The sequence below is a fragment of the Geospiza fortis genome, unplaced genomic scaffold (assembly GCF_000277835.1).
Source record: "Geospiza fortis unplaced genomic scaffold, GeoFor_1.0 scaffold244, whole genome shotgun sequence".
NCBI classification, from domain to species: domain Eukaryota; kingdom Metazoa; phylum Chordata; class Aves; order Passeriformes; family Thraupidae; genus Geospiza; species Geospiza fortis.
In genome coordinates, this window is record NW_005054370.1 from 1,346,555 (window position 1) to 1,356,388 (window position 9,834).

The following is a 9,834-nucleotide window of genomic DNA, read 5'->3' on the forward strand; positions in this document are numbered from 1 at the left end:
TCCTGCTGACTGATTTAAAATGATGGCTCAGATAACTCTACACTATCTTTAGAGCTGTAGTATAAACATATTAAGTCTTTTTTTGAGATAGAATATGAACTGGAAGAGTTATGCCAAAATTACAGGGGCCTGTTACTGGTTGCTCACAGAATTGTTGCTATTTTTATGTCACACATAAAATATTAATTTTGTACCATAAATGCCCATGGCAGGAGGGCTGAGGCTTTGTGTTTGCACAGCCTTTAGTCAGTGTGACATGTGTGCCCAGTGCCATGGTTCCAGCAGCACAGGCAGTGTCAGGCAACGTTACACTTCCCATGTGAGCAGCAGCCCTGTCATCTGCAGGCAGTCACAGCCTGCTGCCATGGGCATGTCTGAAAGGAATTAAATATCACTGCAGCCTGCTCCCCCAAAACAGAAATGAAATACCTGGAGGAGCTGTATTTCTGCTTTCCAGGAGAAAAAAGTGCCTGTGTGTAGTGATGGGATGTGTCTGGGCTGTTGGGCCCAGGGTGTGTCCATACTCCCCAGGCCTGGGGCTCCCTGGACACTCAGTTTTGGGTACACAAAATCACACAGGCACACCTGGCAGCTCAGAGGTGTCCTGCACTCATTGATCTCTCTATCCAAATTAGTGTATTGATCCATAAATATCCAAATCAGGATATTGATCTACACGCTGGCAATTTCCAGGCATTCCAGAAAACACCGAGGGAGTCCTTACCTTCTTCCCAGCTCCAATGTCCAAGTGGAAAAAGAGGTGTTGTACCTGCTGTAGCACGAGTGTTTGGTATTCCCTGTTGTCCTGGGTGGGATGGCAGCACTGGCTGTGCCCTGGGACACCCTGAAACTCCAGGAGCATCCACCCAGCATGGACACACTGTGGGTACAGGACACATTCCAAGTGGGAATCTGAATCTGAGAATCTGTGCACTGTGTGCCAGTGCTGAGTGATCTCTGTAGAGCAGCCCCAGCAGAAATGATGGGGATGTGGGGTATGGGGTATCTTTACAGTAACCAATCACATCTGTATGAAACTGGAAGCATTTTCACTCTGCTGGGATTATCTTTAAACCCCAGCTGAAGAGTGGGCTGTGTAGATCCATCACTGTTCAAGGTGAAGGAAATTTCAGGCTCTTGTATCCAGTAAATCAGTGGATACTGAGGCTATCCTAATTTTTAATTTCGTAGAAATGTAATATTTACTGGGAATTTGCATATTTATCTGTGTGCAAAGTTTAACAATTTGGTTCTGCTGTAAGGAATATTTACTCATCAGTCTGTGCCTGGAAGTGCTCTGTGGAAAGGAAGAAGAACACGTCTGGTGTGATGGCTCTGCCATTTGTAAATTTGTTTTAAAAAAAATTCTTTTGCATATGAAAACTGTGTAAAACATTGTCTAATGAGATTAAATGCACACAGTCAGTTTAAAATCGAAGGATTCACTTCCTGGGTCTGCCCAGACTTCTTCTGTGACTCTGTATGAAGTTATTTAATCTGTTATTATATGCTTGAATTTTCCCACAGGCACTTGCAGTGATGATAGTGTTGCTTTTGTGTCATTTAACTTTAAACTGTTTCCTGTCTTCTCTGACTCTTTTATTGTGTAGTTCCTGCTGGGGGTACCTTGCCTGGAGCAGCACTGAGGAGGGTTTGGAGTGAAGGGGGAGCACATGCCCATGGCTGGCTCCTGACATCCTTTGCTGTGTTCCTGAATTGTTGGAATTGTGTTTGGGATGCTCTCATGTCCTCTTGGTGGGATAGAACTTATATTTTTCCCTAGTGGGTCTTTATACAATTAGTTGGTGGAGTTCAGAGGTTCCTAAATACTCTGGGAAGGAACACAAGATGTGAATTCTCTGTGTGGAGTTCTGATTACTCTATAGGAAAGTCTTATAAAGCCTGAAAATATTCTGCCAGCATTTCTAACCACTTGCTGAGAATCCTTCTCTTAATTCTGAGCTGCCCTCTCACTTAAATTTTACAGTAGTAATTTCCTGCACCAGTTAATTCGTCTCAGCAATGACTCTTATCTCCCTTCTGTCCTTTTCAGACAGTTGTTAATGCAGTTGTTTCTTGATGTTATTAATATGGGTGATTAAAAGCTTCTAATGGCTTCATTATTTTCCTTTAGAATAGCCAAGTTCTCTGGAGGTGGGAGTTGGGTTTGCAGGAGTCTGAATTCCAAGTGTGATGATGTGTTAAAGGAAATAGTCCTGTGCTGAGGTGTCAGAGGCTTCAGGACAGAGAGCAGCTTTTAGTTAGGTGAATTCATTTATTTATTTATCTGTTGCTTTTCAGGGGGTAGCATTTGGTCAGGTCTGTGTGCAGAGATGTCCATGATGAATGCTGGTATTGGAGAACTCACGCTTGAAAGGAAACAGATGAATTGTTAATTCTTGAAAGTTACCATCTGTTATCAGTTCCCGTCCTGCAGGAATGCTGCTCTGTGAATTTAACTGTTTAACCACAGTCCTGGTTCCTAGCTTGGGCTGCTGAGTTTGAGGCCTGGTGTGTACAGTCCAATTTGTGCTCATCAATTAGCTGATGGCAAACCCCATGTGTGTGCACTCAGAGCTTTCAATAAACATGAGAGAGTTTGGCTTGCAGTGGGAGAGCATCATATTTACTTTGGATTATCAATCTATTGTTGATGACAACCTATCAACTTAATTAGCTGTACCATTTTTAATGGCACAGCTAATTAATTGTGAATTTAAAATTAAAATTATAATCAGTGTTAACGTGGAGGAAAGCAGTGAGGCAAATATTAAAACTGTTAAAAGTATAAGTATTCTTCACAAGATTGCTGCACGTGACACCAACCTGAATAATGTAGAATAGGATTGAAAAAAAACTTAAAAATACATGTTGAGTCACCCAAAACAGGTTTTGTATCTTTCTGTCAAAAGATGTATTTGTCACCATCTCTGCTGACAGATCTGAAAGAAGAAATGTAGATGCTGTTCCAGAAAGGGAAACAAACTCCTGTGTCTGAGCTCTGAAGTACTCAAGAATCGGTGTTTTTGTTAGGAACTTGTCCAGCTCTTAAGAAAAAAGTTCGATTTGTGAATAGAGTTGGGCTCTGACCCTTTGCTGCACAGAAGTTCTGCCTCAGGGTGGGCTGTGCTGGCCTTACACAGAGGATTCACTGGGGTGGTGAAGGGATAAAATGTCACTCAGGACTGATACCATTTCAAGTTTACATTAACCAAGAACAAAATGGAGAGGATCTGCAAATAGGGCTAGCAAAGAAAGGCCACATCTGAAACTTATTTAAAAACCAGCAGAAGCTGGGCAGAGTGCTGTGACTATCAACCTGAGAGAAAAAGGATTTCTTTGTCATGGCTGAGGGAAGTGGGAGAACTGAGTAAGATGGATTTGGAGCTCTGTTTTACATGCAGAGTGGTAAAAAATGTGCTCTAAAGGTTCTTGAAAGGTCATTTATTCCACCCTCTTGCCCTGAGACAAGATCACCAAACCTGTATCATGTCTGCAGATAATCCTTAATCATCCTTATTGTTGGAAATGTAAGTCTAAATCTCCCTGACTGCCATTTAAACCCAGCAAGTCTTGTCTTATTCACTGTGGGGCAGGGCAAATTATTTAGTCCTCTCTGTATTTTTTAAAATTTGTGTACCCAGTGCCTTGTAGACTGCCTACTCCCTTACCTCTGCCTGCTGTGGTAGTTCCCTTTTCCAGATTCCCAGTTCCTTTGTGCCCTTTTCAGGTGGTCCAGCTCCATCTGGAAGAGCTGTGGGTACAGCCAGGGAAGGCTTTGTGATGCCAGGCTCCAGTAGAGAGGTTGCTGGGTGTTTATCCCATTCCACCAATTGGACTCTTTACAATCCAATTGGAAGATTCCAAATTGGAATTTTTTACAATCTTCTTGGTTATCTTTTCCTCCTCTTTGGTTTATGATCTGCTAAAACATTGCTTCTTTTTCTGCAGAACTGCTGTGGGGTGAGTTGTTTGCTGTTCTGCATTTAATTCCCCCCGCTAATGACGTGATTCTCCTTATTGAATTGTAGTGGTTTTGTCACATCTCTTCTCCAGTTCCTCACTGCTGAGCTCTGATCCTGTCACACAGTGATCTGACCACCCCCATCTTCCTTCTCCCATCTTGGTGTCATTTGCAGATTTAATAAGGATATTCTCTAGTCCATCATCCAGCTGTTAAGGAAATATTGAACAGCGTAGGCTCGGATCAAGTCCCCATGGAATCTCTTCTGAAACATTTTCTGTTTTGACAGCAAGCCATTGATTCTCCCAGAGAACATTTCAACCAATTTCACATTTTGCTCACATTTCCCCACTTTGCTTATGACAATATCAAGTAAGAATGTCATTTCAGCAGCCATTACATAGTTAAGATACATACAGTGAGCTTTGGCTGGTGGGATATGGGTGGGAAATGTGAGCAAACAGACAGAACTTGTTTGAACTGAGGTGAATGACAGGGTCTGAGGGGTGGGAGGAACAAAGGAGTGTCTGGGGTCAGCTGGATTTGTGGATACATTGCTGTAGAGTCAAAGTGGAGGTGGAGAATGAAGTCCTCAGTGCTTCTCTATTCCATACCTTTGCATAAAGCCAGCAGTTAAGGACATAAGACCTTCTATTGCTGAGAAATTCCAAAAACTGCTTTAGAAGTTTTCCATGAACTTTGCAGCTTTCTGTTAATTCCTACTCTGACTTCAATTACCTGGCCAAAAAAAAAAACCCAAAAAACCATCAAGTTCTGTGTAGAAAGTCCAAGTTGGTAGAAGTCAGAAGTCTGTCAGGAGAAGTGGATTTTAGATGACATTTCTGAACTGGGGTGGTGAAAGACTAAGGAAGGAAATGTTGTAAAGGACAAGAGAAGAAAGTGGAGAGGAAACATCTGGAAGAGGAAGCAGAAGAAGCTGCACCATGGTCAGCTCTGAGGGGGGAAATGAAGTTAAAGAAGGAAAAGGCTTCATTTGTTCTGGGTATTAGATAAATGATATCATCAGGAATTGGCCCAAGGTCAAGGCATTTCTTTAAATAAATGGTGACAAAGTTCTGAAGCCACAACAACTCATGTATTTTTACTTTTATCACTCAATGTGGGCTTTGATGTCAAACAGCAGCTTCTGGTTACATTATTAAAGCTACTATAAGTTTAGGGATTATCTTGGCATTAGACTGCAGTTTTTTTCTCCCCAGAAGTTCATGATTTTGGGGGAAGGGATGATCCAGGCAGAAAATTTGGCATTTTATGTGTAAAAACATTAGAAGTGGGTTTTATGCAATAGTTGTGAGCACCTTTGCTGTTGCCAGCAGATGTCACTGTGGATAGCGAATCCCAGCACTTAGGAGACAAAGGAGGTAATTTGCTAAATGAAAATTCAGCCTTTGAAAGTAGATTGGAGGGGGGGGGAAGCAAGAATATTTTTTCAGCAACAGACTTCTGTGAGCAAATAAAAATGGGTTTCTCACTAATGAGGACTTGTGGTTTTGCCCACTCTAATGCTGTGTTTGGTGGCTGCCTTCACCCGACTTGGGTAAGTTCCTGGTGCTCTGGGTGACCTCGGAGGGGGTGTCTGTGGGATTGTGCTGCTGCTCAGCTTTATTTGGAAAGCCTTTAGTGTTTGAAGGGAGGTTAAAGCAGCAGTGATGTGCTGCAGTGTGTGTGTGAGTGCAGGGAACTGGCCGTGGAGGAAGTGGCTTCATTAAGGTTGATTTGGAGGGGGGAGCAAGATGAGGAAAAAAATTGCCCAAATGATTGGCTGGGAGAATAGCTCTGAATTATGGGATCCATCTGTTTCCTGTAATGAATTCATAAACCCATCAAACAATGACCTGAACGAATTGCTGAAGGAAAAAAATAATACACTGGCATGATATGTTTAACGCAGTGAGGCATTGGCATTGTATAATCAAAAATTCTCCTCACATCCAGCACTTTGTAATGGAGCTGCTGTGTTTAATAGAAGCTGTAAATAAATCCTGTCACAGTAGCAGCCAAGAATGCATTTCTGGGTTTAACTGTTTCTCTTCTGGAATGTCTGGTCCTGGAAGGCTTTAGAAATGCAAGTTTTATAGAGCTGGAGTGGGGGATTCTGAAATACAGAGAAATGTTAATGAGGTGAATGAAAGGAAAAAGCTGCCATAAATCAGTATTATGTGGCTTAACCAGTTTCTTTCATTTATGCATGTTCTTTCCTTATGTCATAGAAATGTACTTAAAAGCTATTGTTGTAATTGAAATCTGTTAGACTGATCCTATTCATTATATTAATAAAATCCACCTACAATTGCTCGTAACACTTTTTTATGCAGTTGGGATTCCCGAGATTGTAATCATCAAAAAGCATATGGAGTAATTATTGGATTTGTTTGGGTAAAATTGGATTAAGAAGTTTAGATACCATTAAGTACTGATAATTATTACAAGCAAGCTCATTGTTTAGTGTGTGTACAGCTCAGAATGGAGAGTAAGCAGATACCCATCACAAACATCTTAAGAGCAAGCAATCTCAAGGCTTTCATTTTATGCCTTTAATTGTATTTTTGCAAGAGCCTTTCCACTTAAATGTTTTTGCTTTAGCTCTTTAATCACGTGCTGGTTATGAAAATCACTGCCTGTTAAATCCTTTCCCCCACACAATTTAAACAACATTTTTTTGCATTCAGCTATAAAATGGCTAAATTCTGTGGTTTAATTCCTGCCTTTCCAGCAGCTGCCCACACACCATTAGCAGTGACAGTGGATTCCTTGCAGGTGGGAGGGTGGGCAGGCTGCTCCTGGGGTTGGCAGCTCTGCCCTTGTGCTCACAGTGGGAAAAGCCCTTTGTGGGTGCTGCAAGGGGCACCCACCATCTCAGGGTGGGGGATGGCTCAAGGCTTCAGAAAGATGCTGTTATTGCCAATATCACACAGCAAAATTCAGAATTAGGACATCCAGGGCAGACACTTGGAACATTTGGTATTTCTCACAGCGCATATCAAGTGAAAATTGCTGGTTAAACATTGCTGAGGATGGCTTTTAGAACACAGTCATATTGTCTGTGTAATATGTATTCTCTAAGTATTGTTGCTGTGTTTGAAGTCTGAATCCCAGTCTGGTATGAAGCTGGAATTTAGGGCTCAAGCCCATTTGTGTGATGTTGTTCACTCTTCTTGCTTTATTCCCTATCATTTTGTAATTAAACATTTCTTTTCCAGCTACCATGATTTGTAGACATAGTATTCTTGCAAGAGCTTCCATTTAAGCACTCTTTAAAGAGATTTTGATGTACAAAATAAAAATTACTTGGCCGTGTTGGTTAGAGAAAAAACAGTACCATGAATATGCAGAAATATTTTAATTCTAAAGTACTGTGATAATTTGATTTTCTTTGTTCTTTTCTCTCATCTGTGATTCAGATATGTAGAGGGAACATTGTCTCTAACACTGGGAGAATGGGTTTCTCTGGCCTCACCTTTGTGATGAAACACCTTTGTTAGTTTACATTAAAGTGAAAAGTGTTGTCTATTCTATGACTGTGATAGAATAGTGATTAGTGATTTCTAAAAAATATATCTATATGCACACCTCTGTGAAAGTATCAGATGTGATTTATATATACACAATATTGAGAATATAATGCTTTTTTAAAAGTTGTCTGTCTTGTTCTCTAAAATGTGTTTCCAGTTAATTAATATTCCTCATGAAAATCTTGGGGCCAGACAAATCCCAGCTCTGCTGGCATGGTGCCAGTGAGTGGTTTCCATTCTCCTGTCCTTTTCCTCCTCTTCCCTGGCATTCCCTCTCAGCTGCTGGCACCAGGGGGGGTGTGCCTGGTCTGTCAGCCGAGCTGGAGCAGCTCCCTGGCTGCTGGGTTATTTTTGGTTGATCAGCCTGTGTCTGCAGTGCTCTGAGTGAACCTTGTGGTAAATGACTTTGCAGAAATCCCGAGTCCTTCAGATCTCACTGTTTGTAAATGTTTGCATCTCTGTGATGGTGGTGGTAGTAGAGGTAAATGCTTCCATTGCTGTAGCAGTAGTAGCAGAAGGAGTAGGAGCTAAAATAGACCCATTACAATGAAATCAGACTTATTTTCTTTCACGTGAACAACAGATCTGTTTGTATTGTGGAAATAGAACAGTTTTCACATGCATATTGAATATGCAGATTTGGTATTTGAAAATAATTACTCTGCATACCACAATACTTTCTATCTACTTTTTAAATTTCAAAGTATGGATAAACTGTTTGTTTCCAAAGGTGACTGCGTATTTTGAAAAGCTAAGGAAGGTTTGTTCTCTGCTCTTCAGGCATTAGTAGTACTTCAAAATTTTTAATATACTTAGGAGTTCCTTTTTTGTTCAGACAGAACCACAGGTGAAAGTATTCAGGCTTCCAAAACAAATAGCTTGGAGAAGTGAAGTGCTGATGGCTCTGTCAGACTTTTTGGCATATTTTACTTGGTCAAGTCCCTGCTTGTTTTGAAGCCACCTTGGGCATTCCCTTGGTGCTGATCACTGCTGCAGCTGTAGAAGTTGTTCTGTTTTCCAGGTGTGTCAGAGCCTGGAGAGAGGCTGTCTCTGGGTTTGCAGTGGCTGTGACAGAGTTCAAGCTACATTTGAACAGTGTCCTTGGGCACAAGGTGTCACTCCTGGGGAGAGTCCTGTGCAGGGCCAGCCCTGTAGGAATGATCCTTGTGTGTCCCTTCCCTCTCAGCATATTCTGTAACTGAATGAGCTGCAGTTTTGCACTTGTTGGACATGGCTTGTGATGAAGAGAGTTTCTCTGGGTGGCCAAAGAGCTGCTGCCAGGTGAGCTGAGCCAGAGCTGCCATCCCCCAGCATCGTGCCCACTCCCTCCTGCCTGTCCCAGCAGGACCTGGCACTGCTGGTCACTCATGCCAGGTGTGCAGGCACATTCCAGGGTGCCTGGCTGGCTCACTGCAGGCTGGGTTAGTGTGAGATGCGTCAGATACATGCCTGGAGTGCAGATGTCAGTGATTGGGATGTCCTAAGTGTTTGATGCAGAGGTTTGGATAAAAATCACAAGAAACCCAAAGTTTGTGTGAGTGCTGAATGAGCTGGTGAATCAGGTCTTTTAGCTTGTTTGTTTGGGAGCTTATTAGAAGCTTGAAAATGTTTGTTTTCATGGCTGTAGGCCCTGGGATTTGATGTTAATATTGGCAAGGTCACCCCTGGACTAAAAAGGCAGTGGGGGCTCAAGGTGGGTGCAGCAGAAATGAGTGTTCTGTTCAATACTGAATTGTCTAAGCTTTCTTTTGTCCTCCCTCCTGTTTTAAACCGCACAGATGATTTGTTTCAGTAGGGCATAAAAGCTTCCAGTACCATCACAGAGAGTAAACATACACAAAAAGTAACACACACTGACTGCCACCTTCTCAGTGGTGACCTTCATCAGTTTACCTGTTACAGTTAAAAACCAACCTGATAACTTTTCAGATCCTAAACCAATGACGATTCTTTTCTTTTCCCCTAGTGCCAGAACCTATTAAGACCAGTTTAAGCCAACCTCAACCTGCCAGTACCGGTACCAGTACTACCAACAGCAGCAATGGCAAGCGCGTGTCTGCCAATGGGCAGCAGCCTGGTGTTTTAAACCACACAGAGGATTTGTTTCAGTAGGGCATAGAAGTTTCTAGAACGATCACCGGAAGTAAACCTACACAAAAAGTAACACGCTCTGCCAACTTCTCAGTGGCTGCAAACCATCAGTTTACCTGTTACAGTTAAAAACCAACCTGATAACTTTTCAGATCCTAAACCAATGACGATTCTTTTCTTTTCCCCTAGTGCCAGAACCTATTAAGACCAGTTTAAGCCAGCCCCACCCTGCCGGTACCGGTACCA

General features: G+C 42.1%; 1 long non-coding RNA gene across 1 annotated transcript in view; it reads left to right on the forward strand.

Moving 5' to 3' along the window:
• LOC115948276 overlaps positions 1-9,824 on the forward strand; it is a 46,100-nt gene extending 36,276 nt beyond the window's left edge. The window contains exon 4 of the long non-coding RNA XR_004082111.1: positions 9,778-9,824. This is a non-coding gene — a long non-coding RNA (uncharacterized LOC115948276). The remainder of the gene's footprint in view (positions 1-9,777) is intronic.
• The last annotated feature ends 10 nt before the right edge of the window (positions 9,825-9,834 follow it).